Source organism: Podarcis vaucheri (genome assembly GCF_965113315.1).
Source record: "Podarcis vaucheri genome assembly, chromosome: 9".
Lineage (NCBI taxonomy): Eukaryota > Metazoa > Chordata > Lepidosauria > Squamata > Lacertidae > Podarcis > Podarcis vaucheri.
In genome coordinates, this window is record NC_138767.1 from 58,037,757 (window position 1) to 58,056,254 (window position 18,498).

Consider the following 18,498-nt stretch of genomic DNA (forward strand, 5'->3'; position numbering starts at 1 on the left):
TGTACACATCTTGAAACGGCATAAATGGACCCAAACTGGCTAATCATAATCTTGAAACCAGCCCAATGATTTTGGGACTTGTACACATTCGCCAAACACTGAAAGATTTTGTAAACTAATCCTCATCTTAAAAGGTAAAAGGTACAGAACCCCTGGAGTGTTAAGTCCAGTCACAGGCGACTATGCAGTTGCAGCGCTCATCTCGCTTTCAGGCTGAGGGAGCCAGTGTTTATCCACAGACAGTTTTCCGGGTCATGTGGGCAGCATGACTAAACCACTTCTGGCACACAGAGGACCGTGACAAGTACCAGAGCACACAGAAATGCCGTTTACTTTCCCGCCACAGTGGTACCTATTTATCTACTTGCACTGGCGTGCTTTTGAACTGCTAGGTTGGCAGGAGCTGGGATAGAGCAATGGGAGCTCACCCTGTCATGGAGATTCGAACCACCAACCTTCCAATCAGCAAGCCCAAGAGGCTCAGTGGTTTACACCACAGCGCCACCTACGTCATCTTACTACTCATAAACCCGAGGGACTTCAATGGGCCTTTCCTCCTGGTTATCAAGCTTAGTATTTCAGCAGTGCTAAGAAAAGCTCCATCTATTCTCCTGAGTTCCAGCACTACATACAGATTTCTTTCTTGTTCTATATTATTGAGAATAAGGGTGGATAATTGTTTTGACTGGGTTGTAACCTAAATGGACCTTTTCTTTATCTCTAGTGAACCCTGGGTCAATTATTTCCCACATAATTTGTTCTGACCTATAAGCAAAATAATAGTGACAAGAGCCATATTCAAGTGACTTCGTCCTGATGCATCTACCAGTACTTCATTTTTACTTACCAGTACTTCATTTTTACTTATGTGCTGGCACAGCAAATCTTCTGATCAGCCTGTGAAGTGTTCCTAAGTGAAAATAATGTATTACCTTAAGAAACTACTTGGAGAATGAAAAACTACCTTACATGTCTGGCTATGATTGTTTTTCAATATTATTATTTATGAACAGACTCTGCAGACTTGAATGCACATTGAAGAAGGGTTGACACCAATCAACCGTGTGTAAGTGTGTGAATGTGTATATATGCATGCATGCGTGCGCACACACATACACACACACACATGCGCGCACATACTTCAGCCTGGTTTGCATCAGGCCCTTTGGAATTTGCATTCTAGTCTCTGTGCAGTGTGCAGGCATGCTCATAGATGTTTACTATGTGTGATGGGATGATGAGCTGCTTGTGCGTAAAATCGTAGTCCCTCAGAGTTTGCTCAAGTCCACAAACCTCTGTCTGTGACGGAGCCCCTCAAACATGGCTGCTCTAGTCACTTGCAGATTCCGACAGTGGTTGCTTTCGGAATCGCTTCCAGCATAAAAGCTCCTTAACGGAAACACGTCTTCTTGACTCACGGCGTGACAGTTTCCGGCGAGGAGTGGGTCTCCCTATGGGAGGTCCAGAAACCTCCCCACTGTTCTCGCTGGAAGAGTCCCTGAGCCATCCCTCCTGCTCTCTTTCCCTCAGAGACCCACCTCTCCCCCTGCTGGTTCCTGCTTCAGCTGCAGGGTCTCTCCCAACCTCCGTGAGCCCTTCCACCACCTGTCCTTCCGATGGCAGTTCCCTGACACTATGGAAAGAGAGCTATCGGTTGCCCGTTGCTTGTATTACAACCCCAACTTCACCCAGCATTGGCTTCCCTGCTGTGACATCACAAACTGTTTCCAGACAATAAGAAGGGCTGAGGAGGGAATGTCAGTAATGCAATATTGTGACTTCGCAGGCTGAGATGAAACAGCACACAGGCCAACAGATAGGAAGAATTGGTTGCTTCTAGAAGGTTTGGAGTTTGGAGGCAGGGCTGCTGAGGTTAGAGGGGGCAGCAAAAGAGGAAAGGAGTGAACCTGCACATTGAGTCAAAATACCTTGTCAATGCACAGTTATCTGTTTATTTTAATAATGTGGACCCCTGCCCTGTCATTAGTTAACCTGTAACAATATGATAAAGATAGGAAAGGCTGATCTGCTACTTATAACTGAAATCTCATCACAGTCAAATATTACGTGTACCTAGAAACCAGCGAATAATGTTGTGGCATCCTTCCTACTCGTACAACTGATTTTTAAACAAAGATAACCCAATGGCTTCATATGTATGCAACCGTCTTCCTGTTGAAGTCAGCCTCAAATCTCCCATTTGGTTTTTAGCAGTGCAGGGTTGTTGCCATAAGACTGATGTGTATTGGACACATACTTCACGACTGCAATATCAAGTGCATGAATGAATGAACCATCATGGATCTATGTTTTCAAAAGAGCCAGTTCACACATCCAACTGCTGAGAAGCAACAACAAAAAATAATAATCAAGTGAGATTTATTGATTGGTTTGGCCATAAATTAATTGAACAGATTGCCAGCCTCCTGGAAGTTGGTTCACTGTGTTTCATATGCTGTGTTTTATTTCTTATTTTTATCCACACTACCAACAACAACAATCTAATGGTCCTTCTGTCTCAGATTAGCTACAAACAGAGACATGCAATCAGCATGATTTGTTGTCGATTCAGCTGAATGCTGAGGTAAGGATTTTGCATCCTGTCTTCAGGTGCTGATGCAGCTTAGCAGATCGAGTATCTTTTTCAAACACTCTTCCTGTTTAATAACAATGCCGGTTCCTGGTGGAATAATCTGCATGCTGGAGGAACAGTGGGTCATATCCAATGGTAACGTGCACCTTACTGCAAAGGGCTTCCATTAGCACAAATCAAGGCACCCAATTTTGGCGGATTCTCCCCCCCGCTACTGCATTATATCAAATTGTGTTCCAGAGGAACCCTCAGGAATAACTTAGGGGGGGGGTAGGGGAATTGATGAAAAGCAAGCATCCTAACTTGCATAAGTAGAAGCACTATCTGCAAAGGCAAAGCCACCTGATGCAGTACTGGATCTGCTCCAAGGAGCAGGAAGTATAGCCACTATTTCCCCCCCATAACCACAACAGTGGATTTAATGTTTTGCACTAGTGCAGTGTCCAACCACACACACAAACACACACATGGAAGGGGGGGCGTCCAGCTGAGCCTTTGCAAACTTGATATATACGTGAGAGCCAGAAATCACAGTTGTGGAATGACTATGTCCATTTCCCAGTTCCCAGACTGGAAATACTTGCCAGAGAATATGTGAAATCTCACAGTCAGAAACCAGGTGGTAGTTGACCATCTGACTCTCAGTTTTGTGATGAATCTGCTGTCCTCTTTATGCAGGTGCTAGGGACCTCTTTATGCATAGCATGGGGACTGGGATTTTGCAGATCAGCCCCTATTATATTTGATATACATATACATATAGTAGAGCTGAGCCAACATTGCCAGATCTTGTGGTTGTTGTTTTTTCCCAGGAAAGCAAAAGGCGAGGTAGCAGGGGGAAAGTAAGGTAGCAAAAACACATGGGGGGGCACATTTCTGGGGAACAAAATGGAAAACTCTTTAAAAGTTCAGGTTAGGGGCTTACTGTGATGGCAACAGAAGTGGCTTTTTTAATTAAGAATGTGTCAGGCAGGATAGCCAAATTAGTGCCCTCCAGATGTTGTTGGATTACAACACCCCTCATCCCTGACTATTGGTCAAACTGGTTGGGGCTGATGAGAGTTGGACGTCCAGAACATCTGGAGGCATGACATTGGCTGCCCCTGATGTAAACTTTAAATTAGTTTGAACAGGAAAACAAGTCTGATGAATGCATTTTGTCCATATTTCTGACCGCTGAGCAGCCTACATCTTAGAGATGCTAGGCAGAGAATGACACAAAGTTTCTTGTGTCTCTTGGGTGATTTTGAACCTCAATAGACCTTTGTTGCATTTGATGAATTAAAAAGCAGATTGTTGCATTGTATTTTGTCCGAGGTCTATTCCCTTGTGTTGTGAGTACTGTAGCTCTTACTGTGATATACTGAATTATTAATAGAATTGTGCAGAGGTAAAAAAATAAAAAATGCACATAAAAAACAACTATTTTGCCTTTGTTCTTTGCTCTTAACACCAGTGACTTGATATTATTTGCCCAAGCCTTCAGAGTTCTGCAGAAAGAATGCTGAATGGTCAGGTTCATTAGTCCCAGATGGAAAGTAATTAGGTACAAGTTGAAAGTTATATTCAGCATGTAAATCAACCTGCGGCTACTGCAATACTGTTCGGGCCACTATTTAAAGCAGGGGATGTGGAGTTCATTCACCACTATGAACTAACAATAGAGAGTCATTCAACATTGAGTTGGCCATAATTTCTCAGAAAAGAGTTTTGTAATTTTAAAAAAAAATATGTTGGAGAATTTCACCTCTCTTGCCTGCTTTTAACTCTAAGGCATACATGGAAGATATGATCATATAACTCCCACTGTTACATCCAGTTTAGCCCTGATCTAAAAAAAAGGTCTTCATAATCTCATCCTGCCTCAAATGTTCTCCCTCCCAGGGACAAATGTATTCTGTCCTGCTATCTAACTCCTTCCCGCCTCCAAAATACAATAGAAACAACATTGCAAGCAGTATGAAATATTGGCTGATGGCAACAAATATCAATGTATTACTTAACTTTCTCATTACAAACACGTCTTTTACATAAAACTGCTTACAGTTACAGATCTTTATTTCCTCTCACATTTTTTTTTTTTTTTGCATTTTAAACCCAGCCCTATTTCATGAAAAAGTCATTAATAAATCTAATCTTGCAAAAAAGGGGGAGGATGAATTACTTTGTCCACCCGACCTGTTCTCTTTGTTTCCCTTATCTTAGCTTTACCTGCTTCCCCCTCCCTTAGCCATTCATCATGCCTTTGTTTGAAATCTAAATTTAACTTTTTGCATTCAATACCTCATCAACACAGCTTGCAACAAATGGTCTTTTCACACTGAACAATGCAGCTGAATTAAACTTTCCATTTGATCCTAACATGGTTTGCCTTGAATTATAACTGATGATGGTCTTTTTCATCTGGGAAATGAAGCCTCTGTGAGTGACTGTGTGGCATATCCAGACACACTGAATCAAATCAGGGTGTGATTCACGCTGAAGCCCCTTCTCCTGAGGCATCCCTGTACTGGTATTTTCTGAAAATGTGCTGGGCCAGGTCGACCCTCTGGTCAGACCTCACCTGGAGTACTGTGTCCAGTTCTGGGCCCCCAGTTCAAGAAGGACACTAACAAACTGGAACGTGTCCAGAGGAGGGCAACCAAAATGGTCAAAGGCCTGGAAACGATGCCTTATGAGGAACGGCTAAGGGAGCTGGGCATGTTTAGCCTGGAGAAGAGGAGGTTAAGGGGTGATATGATAGCCATGTTCAAATATATAAAAGGATGTCACATAGAGGAGGGAGAAAGGTTGTTTTCTGCTGCTCCAGAGAAGCGGACACGGAGAAATGGAGCCAAACTACAAGAAAGAAGATTCCACCTAAACATTAGGAAGAACTTCCTGACAGTAAGAGCTGTTCAACAGTGGAATTTGCTGCCAAGGAGTGTGGTGGAGTCTCCTACTTTGGAGGTCTTTAAGCAGAGGCTTGACAACCATATGTCAGGAGTGCTCTGATGGTGTTTCCTGCTTGGCAGGGGGTTGGACTCGATAGCCCTTGTGGTCTCTTCCAACTCTATGATTCTATGATTCTATGATTCTAATGTACAAAATACAATTCTGCATCTTCCTTCTATATAAAACTGACCTGTGCTACCTGCCAATAGCAGAGTGCAATAAAAAGTGGGTTGATCTTAAATCACATGGCCTATCACTCAGGTAGCTGTTGTGTAGGAAGCTCTCTTATACCAAGTAAGACCGTTGGTCCATCTAGCTCACTACGGTCTTGTCTACACTATCTGGAAGTGGCTTTCCAGACTTTGAGACATGCATCTTTTCCAGACACTCACCTGTCCATCACCTGGCATCATGACGATGTCAGAGGACAACAGCGCCTTTGAAAAGTGTTTTGGCGGGGTAAGTGGGTGTGGCTTGGGGAAAATGGCCTCATGGGCCAAATTAAGACTCTTGCTGGGCCTATTTGGGCCCATGGGCTAGAGGTTCTCCACCTCTGGCCTGGGGGCAGCAAACACAGAGCTGATAAAAGTTGGGGAGGTGGCTATGGATAGCTATAATGGGTGCTACGGTCCCCTAACTTCTAAATAGCTTACAGGTCTTTCCTTGAGCCTTTGCCCTAGTCATTATTATGACATATTGGATTTGATCATTGTTAGCTACCATGAAGGGACACGGGTGGCGCTGTGGTTAAACCACGGAGCCTAGGGCTTGCCGATCAGAAGGTTGGCGGTTCGAATCCCCGCAACGGGGTGAGCTCCCATTGCTCGGTCCCTGCTCCTGCCAACCTAGCAGTTCAAAAGCACGTCAAAGTGCAAGTAGATAAATAGGTACCGCTCTGGCGGGAAGGTAAATGGCGTTTCCGTGCGTTGCTCTGGTTCATTAGAAGCAGCTTAGTCATGCTGGCCACATGACCCGGAAGCTGTACGCCAGCTCCCTCGGCCAGTAAAGCGAGATGAGCACAGCAACCCCAGAGCTGGCCATGACTGAACCAAATGGTCAGGGGTCCCTTTACCTAGCTGCCAGGAAAGTGACAGTGGGAAAAGGAAGTATCTGTGGGATTGAGTGTGGGTATGTATGAACATTTTTAAGGACTGTATGAAATGTATGTTTGTAATCTTAAAAAAAAGAAAGAAAGTGACAGCCAGTCATGCCTCTTCCCAGCACTGCTACCCATCCACACACCTGCTTCTTCACACAGCAGAGGCATCACAGAGATTCGCCATAACTTTCCTATTCCTGCTGTCAGTTCAAACTGAGGAAACAGCAATGCTGGCATTTCTGAGGAGGGTGGAAGGAGACTCTCCATGACTGGCAGGTCCATTTTATATATATTTAAAAAATGTTGATGCTTAATTTTAAAAAATCATTTTAATTCCAGTATAACCTTTTGTTGACTTGGGATCCTTGCACCTAGTTCTGTCTCGGCTGCTTGACAGGCGCAGAAACTTGCAGGACAGGATGGATCATTTAAAAAAAAACACATTTCACATGCAATGCATTTTATACCCTGCAATTTAAACCAAACTGAACAATTATATCAGTTTTGCAAGTCTCAGCTCTGTGCCACCGTGGCCACCTGCTATTCTGAGCCTACGGTAGTTTTCCACCCTCATTTATTTGATGAATGCCGTATTTAAGAATTTAAGGCCTTGTTAACCTTTCACAAGTTTGTCTTTCCACAATAAAAGACGTCTTAAAAACCAAACTGGCTTTGTCTGCAACTGGAACAAGGGGATGCTGTGCCCTGGCTGGGACAGAAGCAGTCCATTCACATATTTCCTGTCTGATTTATTCCAGTTTTTAAATACCTCTTAAATAACCCTCCTGATTTTCTTCTATGCTCACCTTGGGACAGTTTGCTTAGTCTGAAATTGAATAAAGGAAAACAAAAGCAAGCTGAACTCCATTAAGAAAGGAACTCCAGTAAACCTCATCAGGGAATGAGTATTTCACTTGCGAGCCACCAGTCTTTTGACAGCCTCTCCACACCAGGGACTGTTTAGCACTCCAAAGGCTGAGTGCATCTTCTATTTCCCAATAGCAATCCAAACAAAAGTGTATTAGTTAGAGATGGAAAAGGCTTATTAGACTGGTTGAGTTCATCCTTTTGCAGTAGCCCACAGAGGAATGTATCTAATATTAGACTGATATTTCAGATGATGATAGCAAAGAGGACAGGTAGCCCAAAACTACGTGTGAAGACAGGGAAATTAAGGCTTTGGAAGTGGATGTAGATGAAGCCCATATTGAAGTGGGATAGGAAGGGAAAGCTTTTATTTCTCAGGTGCAGGAAAGTATTTGTTCACTCAAGTTATACTGCCTACCAAGCAAAAAAGACACACATATATAATCTATAACTAAGACTTCTGTTCACTCCAGTAGTGCAATTCAGTTGTGACATCTCCAGGGTCTACACTTCCCAAGGAAAAACTCCTTACATTTATACCCCATGTACCCATCCAACAAAAGTAAGACCGAGTTTGTGGGAGTTAAACTGTTTAGCAACCGAATATCATATAATCTGGAACTATCGAGTTATCATAACTTTCCGAAACCGCAGTCAGAGATTTGGCTACAAATGTGAAAAAGGGGGAAATGTGACCAACTCGGGCTCCACGATACACAGAGATACATGCTGGGAGAATTCATATTCAGCACATGCCATATTGTAACAGCTTGCTTTAAATTCGGGGTGAGGAACCTGCTTCCAGGGGCCACAAGCGGCCATTAGGCTAATTTTATGTGCCCCTCTGCAAATGATCAATTCAGATCTGTGTTAATGGAAGAGGGAAATGGGGGAGGGAGTTGAAACAGATGGAGATATGGAGGGGAGGAAGAAGAACAAAGAAAGAAGTAGCGTGGTACCTCGGGTTAAGTACTTAATTCATTCCGGAGGTTCCTGCAGGTTCACAGCAATCCAGAGATTGAGTGAGATGAAGGAGTTTATTATTAAATAATTAAATAATTATTATTCTTTAATAAAATTATTAAATAATGTTTGTATGTCAATCTACAGTGGTACCTCGGGTTAAGAACTTACTGTAATTCATTCTGGAGGTCTGTTCTTAACCTGAAACTCTTTCTTAACCTGAGGTACCACTTCAGCTAATGGGGCCTCCTGCTGCTGCCGCGCCGCTGGAGCACGATTTCTGTTCTCATCCTGAAGCAAAGTTCTTAACCCGAGGTAATATTTCTGGGTTAGCGGAGTCTATGCGTATGTAACCTGAAGCGTATGTAACCTGAGGTACCACTGTATGGGGTTATGTAATCCTGCATACTCCACCCATTTCTTTCTCTTGCACCACCAACTTTTGGTTCTGATTCTGCCCGCGTTTGACTCCTCAGACTTAATTTGTTCTGTGGCAATCTACTATATAATGTTGAATGTTGTCTGTTTACTGTGCTTCTGGACACTTCTTAAGATATTGTAACTTTGCAGGTTGGTTCCTGTGATCAAGAAGCAGTTGTCTGTTTAAGACTGAACGCAGTTGGATGCCATTTTGAATCAAGATGGCGAGCGTGACCTTTCAAAACAGCACTGGTTTTTCAGTTTTTTAAGAATTCCGGAGAATTGCTGGGTATGAGGCTGCTGGTTTATTAGAAATGGCAATTAATACAAACAGAGTTGCTAAGCATGCTAAATTATACCCCCTCTTTCTTGCCTAGCCTTCTTTCTCCCTGCTCAGAGGTCCCAGTAAGCAAGGGGAGGGAAATGAAACATAGGACCATCTTATACAGAGTCAGATCATTGGCCCAACTAGCTCAGTATAGTTTTCTCTGGCTGACAGAAGCTCCTTAGAGTTTCAACAGGAGCAAATAAGGTAAATTCATTGTCCATGGGTCTACTAATGTATTGTTTTTATGCATTTTATTTCATAAAATTTATATACAGCTTGATTGCAGAAAGCCTTGAAACTTATCAGCACTGGGCCATAGGAAGCTGAATCTCAGAAGGACTGAGAGAGGAGCTAGATAAAGTAGTTGCAGGCATAACATCAAACCCCAATTTGCAGCATGACCCATGTTTCTTATTAGCTTAGTGGTGTGCTACGCATTCTTGGTACAATTTTCTATATTCCCTGTAGCATGCAGAGCAGAGAGTGCAACTCAGAAGGTGGGAAATGACCAGGGATTTCTTTCCATTCACATTTTTATGCAAACACTCCTCAATTGCACTTCAGGAACCAATCCGAAACACAGCCTCCTTTCAAAATTCGTACTTGTCTGAATTTTGCAATGCAAGTCACCCAACCCCAAAATGCATCAATGTGCGCAGAAATGTGTATATTGTTGAAAGTGAGGTGCAAAAATGTCATTAAGTTATTGCAAATTTTAACAATCGAGACAGAATGCTTAATGTAAGGTAAAAGAGGTTAGATTTCTATCAAACCAGTGACCACAAATTATTAGGACTTGTACCTGCCTGCAAAGGTCTTTGCAAAATCAGAGGGTGTAATTACCCCTTTTTCTTAATATAAACAATGAAGCGGTACCAGGTAATGGAGAAAGATTTCCACATTTTGACTCCTCTGGCCTGTCTATTGCACACCGTCGGTGTCTCCACCACAACTAATCCCCAGATTCTGCTCCCCCAACCCTTAAGAGCAGGCATAGGCAAACTCCGGCCCTCCAGATGTTTGGGACTACAATTCCCATCATCCCTGACCACTGGTCCTGTTAGCTAGGGATGGTGGGAATTGTAGTCCCAAACATCTGGAGGGCCGGGGTTTGCCTATGCCTGCTTAAGAGCACAATGCATGTGGCATCTCCAGTGCTGAGTAACTCCCGTATGTGCAGCTGCAAGTAAGAAAATGATTATCTCTTTATATAACTCATTCTGCACTGGGTCAGGAAATTTTGACAATAGCGTTAGTCCAGGGTCCACAAGAATCAGTTGTTGCACTATAACGGAGACATCTCTGCTTCACCTCCTTGACATCCATGTGAATGGAAGGAGTTTTCGTAATAACTAACCGTGTGTAAACAAAATCCAAACTGCATCCCTAAACTATATCTAGTTCAATATTTGGGAGAGGAAAATGAGAGTGAAATTATCTTTCCTGCACTGCTCACATTAGACCAAATAGGAAAGCATATTGCAAGCTATAGATGGAGACACTCTGAAAGAGAGACCGAGAGAGATCAGGATAGACTGGCTGTTGACCAGGAACTGAGCATCTGCTGCTACTATTATCTGTGTTCATTTGCAGTCTACATTTTTAATGCTTATCAATTTTTTAACTTTATTCCCGTCCCTTTTTTCCTGCCTGCTGTTGTAAGCTTCATAAAAGATGGAAGAGCTGGAGAGGATTAATATTCTTTGAATTACATTCGGCAGCGGAGTCACGGCTGTGTCAGTTTCTCAAATCTAGCAAGATATTTACCTTCCTCACACTATTTTTCCTCTCCCCACTGCTCGAAGTCTTGCATGTAGACACTGTGTTGAATATTTAACGTGAAGAATTTTCTGATAACTCAAACATCATTATGCTTCTCTGAGCCACACACTACATGACATTTGAGTTCTTGCTTTAATTTACATCCTTTTCCCCAGGATTTCTGGAGTTTTATTGAAGGGAAACCTTTCATGCCCTGCAACACAATACCTGGGTGATTGCATCAACTACTCTAGCCCATATCAGACTGATGAAAACTCCGGTTTCTATCCTGTTTTGTGTGTGCATGGGCGTGTTTTGATAGAGCAGCAGGGAGATGGTTTTTTTTATACATGAAGGTTGGTAGTCGCTGACTTTTTTAGACTGAGCACAGTGATTGCAGCACCAGCATATTTTAAAAGATGGAAATTATTTAGAGCCTAACGACTACACATAACTTTTAATGTGTTGCTTGAAGCAATGGTTGGGGTGTTTTAAAAAATGCACAGAGCGCATCCCTGAGTCAGATCGGAACAACAATGCATGGAGGCAGGATATTTATAAACCTTCCCTTAATTTGGGAGTGCCAGGAACATGAACGAAAATACAGGAAGCTGTCTTAAATTAAGTCAGATCATTGTAGTGAGTGTTCACCTTGTAGTGAGTCTGGTCTGTCTCTTAAGAGACACGCCGGATCTGTAACAAATACTCCCCTCTTCTTCCTGGCTGTGGCTCCCTCCATAGTACAGTGGGAACAGGCTAGAACCTATGTAGCAAGTCCTGTTTGCTTTGCTGAGCTGCTGCTCACAAATAAATACAGCTGTCGATGTTTTCCTGACTCCTGCTGCTTCCTGGTATTAGAAGAGAAGAAGAAGAGTTTGGATTTGATATCCTGCTTTATCACTACCCGAAGGAGTCTCAAAGCGGCTAACATTCTCCTTTCCTTTCCTCCCTCACAACAAACACCCTGTGAGGTGAGTGAGGCTAAGAGACTTCAAGAAGTGTGACTGGCCCAAGGTCACCCAGCAGCTGCATATGGAGGAGCGGGGAAGCGAACCCAGTTCACCAGATTACGAGTCTACTGCTCTTAACCACTACACCACACTGGCTCTCTATTAAGGTGGTCTACCTCTATCAAGGTAGACACACTGCAAGGTTTGTTCACACAGTGCGTACCTTCCCTAAGCCCAAGGAATACTACACACCAAGCTCAGTATCATGTATGCACACTGGCAGTGGCTTCCATGGTTTCGGGCAGGGGACATTTACAGCACTACCTGGAGATGATGAAGAGTGAACCTGGGACTTTTTGCCTGAAAAGTAGTTGCTCTGCCACTGAGCTACAGCCCTTCTGCATCGTAATGCTTAATAGATTGCTGCCTGATCCCTTTAACATCCCATTGGAACATAGGAAGCTGCCCTTGATTCATCTAGCTCAGGGTTTCCCAAACTTGGGGCTCCAGCTGTTTTTGGATGACAATTCCCATCATTCCTAGCTAGCTAGCCAGGGATGATGGGAAACGTAGTCTATAAACAGCTGGACACCCAGGTATGGGAAATCCTGATCGAGCTCATTGTTTGTGAAGCTGGGAAGTGTTATTTGGGTGTGGTAAAGATGTGGTAGGACATTTTTGTACAGTTGTATCCTACCATCCAGGAGAAGGAAAACTCTGACCCTAAACATCTGCTGCTTTGCAAGATATCTTCAGGAGAAAAAAAAGCTAAGGAGTAAACCCTACACAAACCCAGAGCCGAGTCCCTAAGTCAGTGAGATTGCACCTTGTATGCCTCTTTCTGGCAACTCCTGCAGCCAAGTTGGTGCCAAACGTATTGCCATAGCTGTTAACCTTCCCTTTTTTTGCCGGAAATTCCCTTATTCCAACGCTGTTTCCCGCTGCTTCCCACTGCTATCCTGGATTGTTAGATATCCCGTAGACTGTCCCTGGGACAGGTGAGGCTGCTGATCCCTTTTTTTCAAATCTGAAAGTTGACAGCTATGCGTATTGCTCTGCTTTCCTTTGGACCATATCAGCCAGGCTGATATGCACGCTGCCCAGGTTTGCGCCCTGGGGAGATCACATCAGTGCTGCTAATGCAGCAGTTTGACCTCACCCCTGGGTGCACTCCATAGTCTCTCAAGACTGATGGATGCCAACAACAACAACATCCTACTTTAGATACTTGGAGTACATGGCTCTCTCCCAACTTTAATCTCACAGCAACCCTGTGAGGCAAGCTAGACAAAGATAACCGACCTAAGGTGACCTAGTGAGCTTCATGGCAGAGTGCAGCTGCAAACCCTGGTCTCACAGATACTACTAGTCCAACACTCTAACCATTACACCACACGGATTCTTCAAGAGCAGGACACTGGTCTCAGAATATTAGTGCCTTTCCCAAAAGAATTAAGAATTAGTATCCTTCTGATGTCCTTAAAGATTCCAATTATTTTAGCTCTGTAATTAAAGTGTAGACAATGTTTGCTTACCTTCTATGTATTATGTCTCATGTAACTAGGAACATTTTCCTATGAGTATTGTAAAAAAAATAAAAAATGCAACCATTGTAAGATTAAATCAAGAATGCAGATATAAAATGGCTACTTATCTATTTTTGTAAGTAATTAAAATATAACTATATCTGATGCTGTTTAAAAAATTCCCATTTACTTTTAACAGCATTAGCGAAAGTACATTCTTCATAGTTCGTCGTCGTCCCCCCCCAAGCATCCTAATTGATTGGGTAATTTAAAAGTAGGCAGAATAGTAGTAATCAAGAAGTAATCATGCATTTCCATGTTAATATAGATGCTCTGTTTTCCAGCTTTCATTTGCTCTGTGCCTATTCATTTTCTCTCTTTTGCCACTCAGAGTTACAATGATCTAGCTAGAATGGTGCTACAGAAGATGCGAAAACCTTTCCAATACATTCCCCGTGAGGGAGGGTGTGAGCCAGCAGTCAGCTCTCCTGGGACATCAGTGCTGGATGGCTGTGCAATTTTAACTTTGGATTCCGATCTATTTTTAATTGCTTTGGTGCCTTTAAAACTGTTTTGCATCTGCTATTTTAATATCTTTATTGCAGCACGCTAAGGGGTTTGGCGATAGCAAGCAGGAAGCCTCTGGCAGCAATTGGCTTGCGCTGCTTAACAATCAGAGGAGATGGGCTCAAGCTGCCATTTGTTGCTTCCGTAATTCTAGAGATGTAACTCTAGAGTAATCTAGAGATGGGCTGCGCAGGTGAAGATCCTAAGAAGTAGTGGCCTAAGGTGACCATGTGTCCTCCTTAATCGAGAACAGCCTGTGTTCAAAGGACTGTTAGTGGTCTAGTTGAAGCAATCCACTATTAAAGAGCTGTCTGGACCACACAAGGACGGTGCCTAAACATTACTGCAGAAGAGGATAAGAACTTGCCGTGCAGATGCCATTTTAAGATGCCATAGCAAATTGGATTTCATAAACAGATACACTTTTCAAGTTGCTACTATTTTGGTATGGGGATTCTTGCAAAGAATCGCCAATCTTGATTCTGTAGCATCAGCATGAAAGAAAACTACAGAGAAAAGATTTCTGGCTTTCATTCTCTCTTTGAAGTGATATGCGCACTGAGTTTAATTGGAGTCAGTAACTTTCGGTGACTGATAGCAATGGAAGTTGCTGAGAGAACACATATTATAAAGCCAGATCCACAACCCCGGCTATTGTTTAGGAATATATATGTGTTTCACTGTTGCAAACAAATCTATCCATGATATCGGATCTGCTGCCACGATATATATCTTAGCCTAAAAGCTGATTCTGAACAGTCCAGTGCTGAAGGAGGACTTTGCAAACCAGCATGGGCTAAGTTCAGATGTTAATACCGTGGCTGGTGTTACGGGTCATTCTTTTCCATGAGGTGGATCAAAGTGGATTTGGGGGCAAACCCATCAAAATGCAGCATTTTATAAGAAATAACAGGATAGATACAAGATAGCTAATGTCATATCTATAAAGGTAAAGGGACCCCTGACCGTTAGGTCCAGTCGTGGCCGACTCTGGGGTTGCGGCGCTCATCTCGCTTTATTGGCCAAGGGAGCCGGCGTACAGCTTCTGGGTCATGTGGCCGGCATGACTAAGCCACTTCTGGTGAACCAGAGCAGCACACGGAAACGCTGTTTACCTTCCCACCGGAGTGGTACCTATTTATCTACTTGCACTTTGACATGCTTTCGAACTGCTAGGTTGGCAGGAGCAGGGACTGAGCAACGGGAGCTCACCCCGTTGCAGGGATTCGAACCGCCAACCTTCTGATCGACAAGTCCTAGGCTCTGTGGTTTAGACCACAGCGCCACCCGTGTCCCATACTGCTTCCCAAACCAGTGGTGAGAGTGCAGTGAATACAGAGTAAATGTGTGTGTACATAGCCCATGTTATTGGGAATGAGCTTGTTCCTCTCTCCTCCTCTTGCATGGCCATGAGGAGACTGGAAACATTAGCTTCCTGGTTTAAATTAGCTATCATTCTGAACTAGCAACTGCAGTTAGTTTAAGCTGTGGTTTATTTATACAAACCAGGATCTTGGTGGTTTCTTTCAATAAACCATAGCTTAAACTTACTGCGGTACGGTCAGGTTCAGTAGGAATGAACAGTGGCTAGTTAGCAAATGCTTCTTGCTGTCAACATGGAAGGTTGTTGGAACTTACTTCCACCTTTGGTGGAAGTGTGATAAGGTTAAGCAGTTCTTCTCCATTATATTTCAGGAAATTGATACCATTGCTGGTCAGTCTTCATACAACACTGACCCCACAGCTTGCACTATGAGGTTATATGAAGGAACAGAAGAAAATCTTAATAATAAAGAATCAACCGTCCATTTACTTACGATAGCCTGGTTTTGCAGATACCTTGCTAGTGCTTATTTTTACATACTAGTGTTCTATATTTTGGGAAATGGCACTTCTAGAAAAAGCCAACGTATAAGCTAAGGGTCTCAATGGGTCAAATTAAAAGAGAGATCTTTTTCCATTTGATACAATTTGATTATGTTTGTCAACAATGAGGAGCGTGGTCAATTGTTACTGAGGGCTTTCTAAAGGTTTTGGTTGATATAACAACTCCTATTTTCTATGTCTCTCTCCCTTGAATATGTGAGGGTTAGTCATATATTTTATTGTTTACATGGTGAGATTAATATAAATAAATTTGATTATTATATGCCCCCACCTTTTTCCTATAAGTACGTTCATATTGTTTCTACATCTCTGGACTGATCTTTTTTTGCATTCGGATGTTTATTTATTGCTTTCTAGCCCCTCTGTTGTAAAAGGTTTTGTCTGATATACTGTATTGCACTGTGTAATACCAATACAATCTTTTTCATTTCTTTTTCATTTCTCTTGTTTAAACAGAAATCTTTTTAAAAAGAAAGGAAGTTCCATATTCAAATCTCACCTCAACCAGGAAATCGTTACTGCATAGCAACTCGTGTCTCCTTCCCCCCCACCCCATACCTCTAAAATAGCAGGATGCTGCTCCACAGAAACTTGAAAAAGGGTGTTCAGCATGGCTGCCTCTTGTTTTATGGAACAGCATCCCTGTTGAGATATGACAGGTGCTCATTATTTGCACTTTCTGGAAACAATTGAATACATTCTTGTTTTGACAGGCTCTTCCAGCATGATGAAAAGGTCTCTACTATAGAAGTTTATTTTTGCACTGTTGTTCTTTTTTGTACTGTTTTAAAAACTAATTTTAGTTACTTTGAGGTATGTTTGTAAATTGCCCAGAGATTCATTTAAAAGATGATTCGGAAAATATTATTAATTAATTAATTAATTAATTAAACTTAATAGTTCCTTTTTTCACAAAAGCAACTCAAAGCAACTAAACAGCAATAAATAAGCAACATACATTAAAACCAACCAAGAAAAATCTAAAACTAAAACATTATTATTACCATGGCACACCACCCCAATCTCAGAGTGATGTGAAACTCCAGGGAAGTTTCAGAAGTTTACCTCAGGATTCATGTTTCCTTTTGGGAATAAGACACAATGGAGACTGAGGTATCATTATGATATATGGTTTGTTTACACATATATACAACCTGAACCCACGATGGAGGGGTTCACAGGAACAACACCCTAAAAGGGTCTTGTTTCTCCCATAGCCACAGCCTTTGATTCAAACAGAAATCAAATGTTGCTCTCAGGTGTTCCCCTGACTCTCTCTCCAGCTTGCTGCTTTGCTTCTAAGTCACATCACTGCTTCTTCTCCAAGTCTAAACTCTGATTTTTGTCTGTCTCGCTATATGTGAGTTGAGGGAGGAGCCCCAGCCATTTGCAGTCTCCGACAGAGCCCTTCCTTTGTGCTCCTTACATCTCATCAGGAGGCTAGCCTGACTGTTCCAAAAATTAGAAGCCTTGATTAGATTTTAACACTTACTGGATCCAGGGATTAGAGGGGTCTGGCACCCAGGTTAACACCCCAAACTCACAACATTACTGCTGCTGCTACTATATAACAGTGATCTATGCAGAGGACAAGGTAGCACTCCCCTGGGATAGGTAGGACATATTATATAAATGCTACTAATTATATTTGGCCATTTAAACATAAAATGTGTGTGCCCTCTGGCATGCTGGGAGCCGTGTCAGCCTGTCCTCCCTCTCACCAAGTGATTTCTGTTGCATGGCAACATGTTCTTAGGTCCCCTGGGCCCACAGTAAAATAACAGTGCCCCTTAACTCCCAACAGAAGGAAAAAGGGATATTCTTCTGACTCTATGCTCTTCTACATAGATGTAGATGTACATGTTTTCATGAATAAATACATGGCACTGACTGAAACACAGAGAAGGGAGCTGCTATTTCTGTCAAAGTTCCGCTACCCTAGAAAAATACGAACTGCTTTTGTATGTGTTACCGAGAGCTCAGTCTACACATTATGTGGACGTGTGAAATCTCTGCAATTTGGGCAACAGTTCAAAATGAGTCTCATCATCACCGGGACACAGCATAGTGCCTTGAGGTTCGCATGGATGCATCTCCAGGCATGTGCATTGGAGACAAGATGCCTGCACTCCTCGGACACTCCTCAACCAGTAATTTGGATTAGAGATGCACTGGGGAGGAGTGTGAATTCTAATAGTTCATATAAACAAAGCAAGTTCATGTCAATTATTTACCAGAGCCAGGTACCCACTTCACCGTCACCCCACATCAAGGCTGTCCTTCAAAAATAAGGTCACTTGGAGTCTCACTATGGGCTTCCTTCTACAACTAGAGTCAGACCATTGGTCCATCTACCCCAGTATGGTCTACATACTGACCGGCAGTGGCTCTCTAGGTTTCAGACGGGGCTCTCTTCCAGCCCAACCTAGAGATTCAGGGGACTGAATATGGTATCTTCTGCATGCAAAGCAGATGCTCAACCGATGAGATAGACCCTTCCTGTGTATAACACGAAAAATGAGAAAGTGAGACTCTTCCGTCGCAGAAGCACAATGGAATTTAATCACAATGTTTTCTTTCCTTGGGAGCTATAGGTGTTACAT

General features: G+C 42.7%; 1 long non-coding RNA gene across 7 annotated transcripts in view; it reads right to left on the reverse strand.

Moving 5' to 3' along the window:
* LOC309540934 overlaps positions 1 to 18,498 on the reverse strand; it is a 166,953-nt gene that overhangs the window by 82,323 nt on the left and 66,132 nt on the right. For 2 of the 7 annotated variants that reach the window (XR_014223538.1, XR_014223542.1), the window contains exons 3-5: positions 18,274 to 18,394; positions 16,395 to 16,537; positions 13,451 to 13,489 (exon numbers count right to left, since the gene is read on the reverse strand). The exons of 2 other annotated variants lie outside the window; for them this stretch is intronic. This is a non-coding gene — a long non-coding RNA (uncharacterized lncRNA). Of the gene's footprint in view, positions 1 to 13,450; positions 13,490 to 16,394; positions 16,538 to 16,899; positions 16,978 to 18,273; positions 18,395 to 18,498 lie in introns of all 7 variants that reach the window. 3 more of the 7 variants (XR_014223543.1, XR_014223541.1, XR_014223540.1) reach the window with 3 other exon arrangements.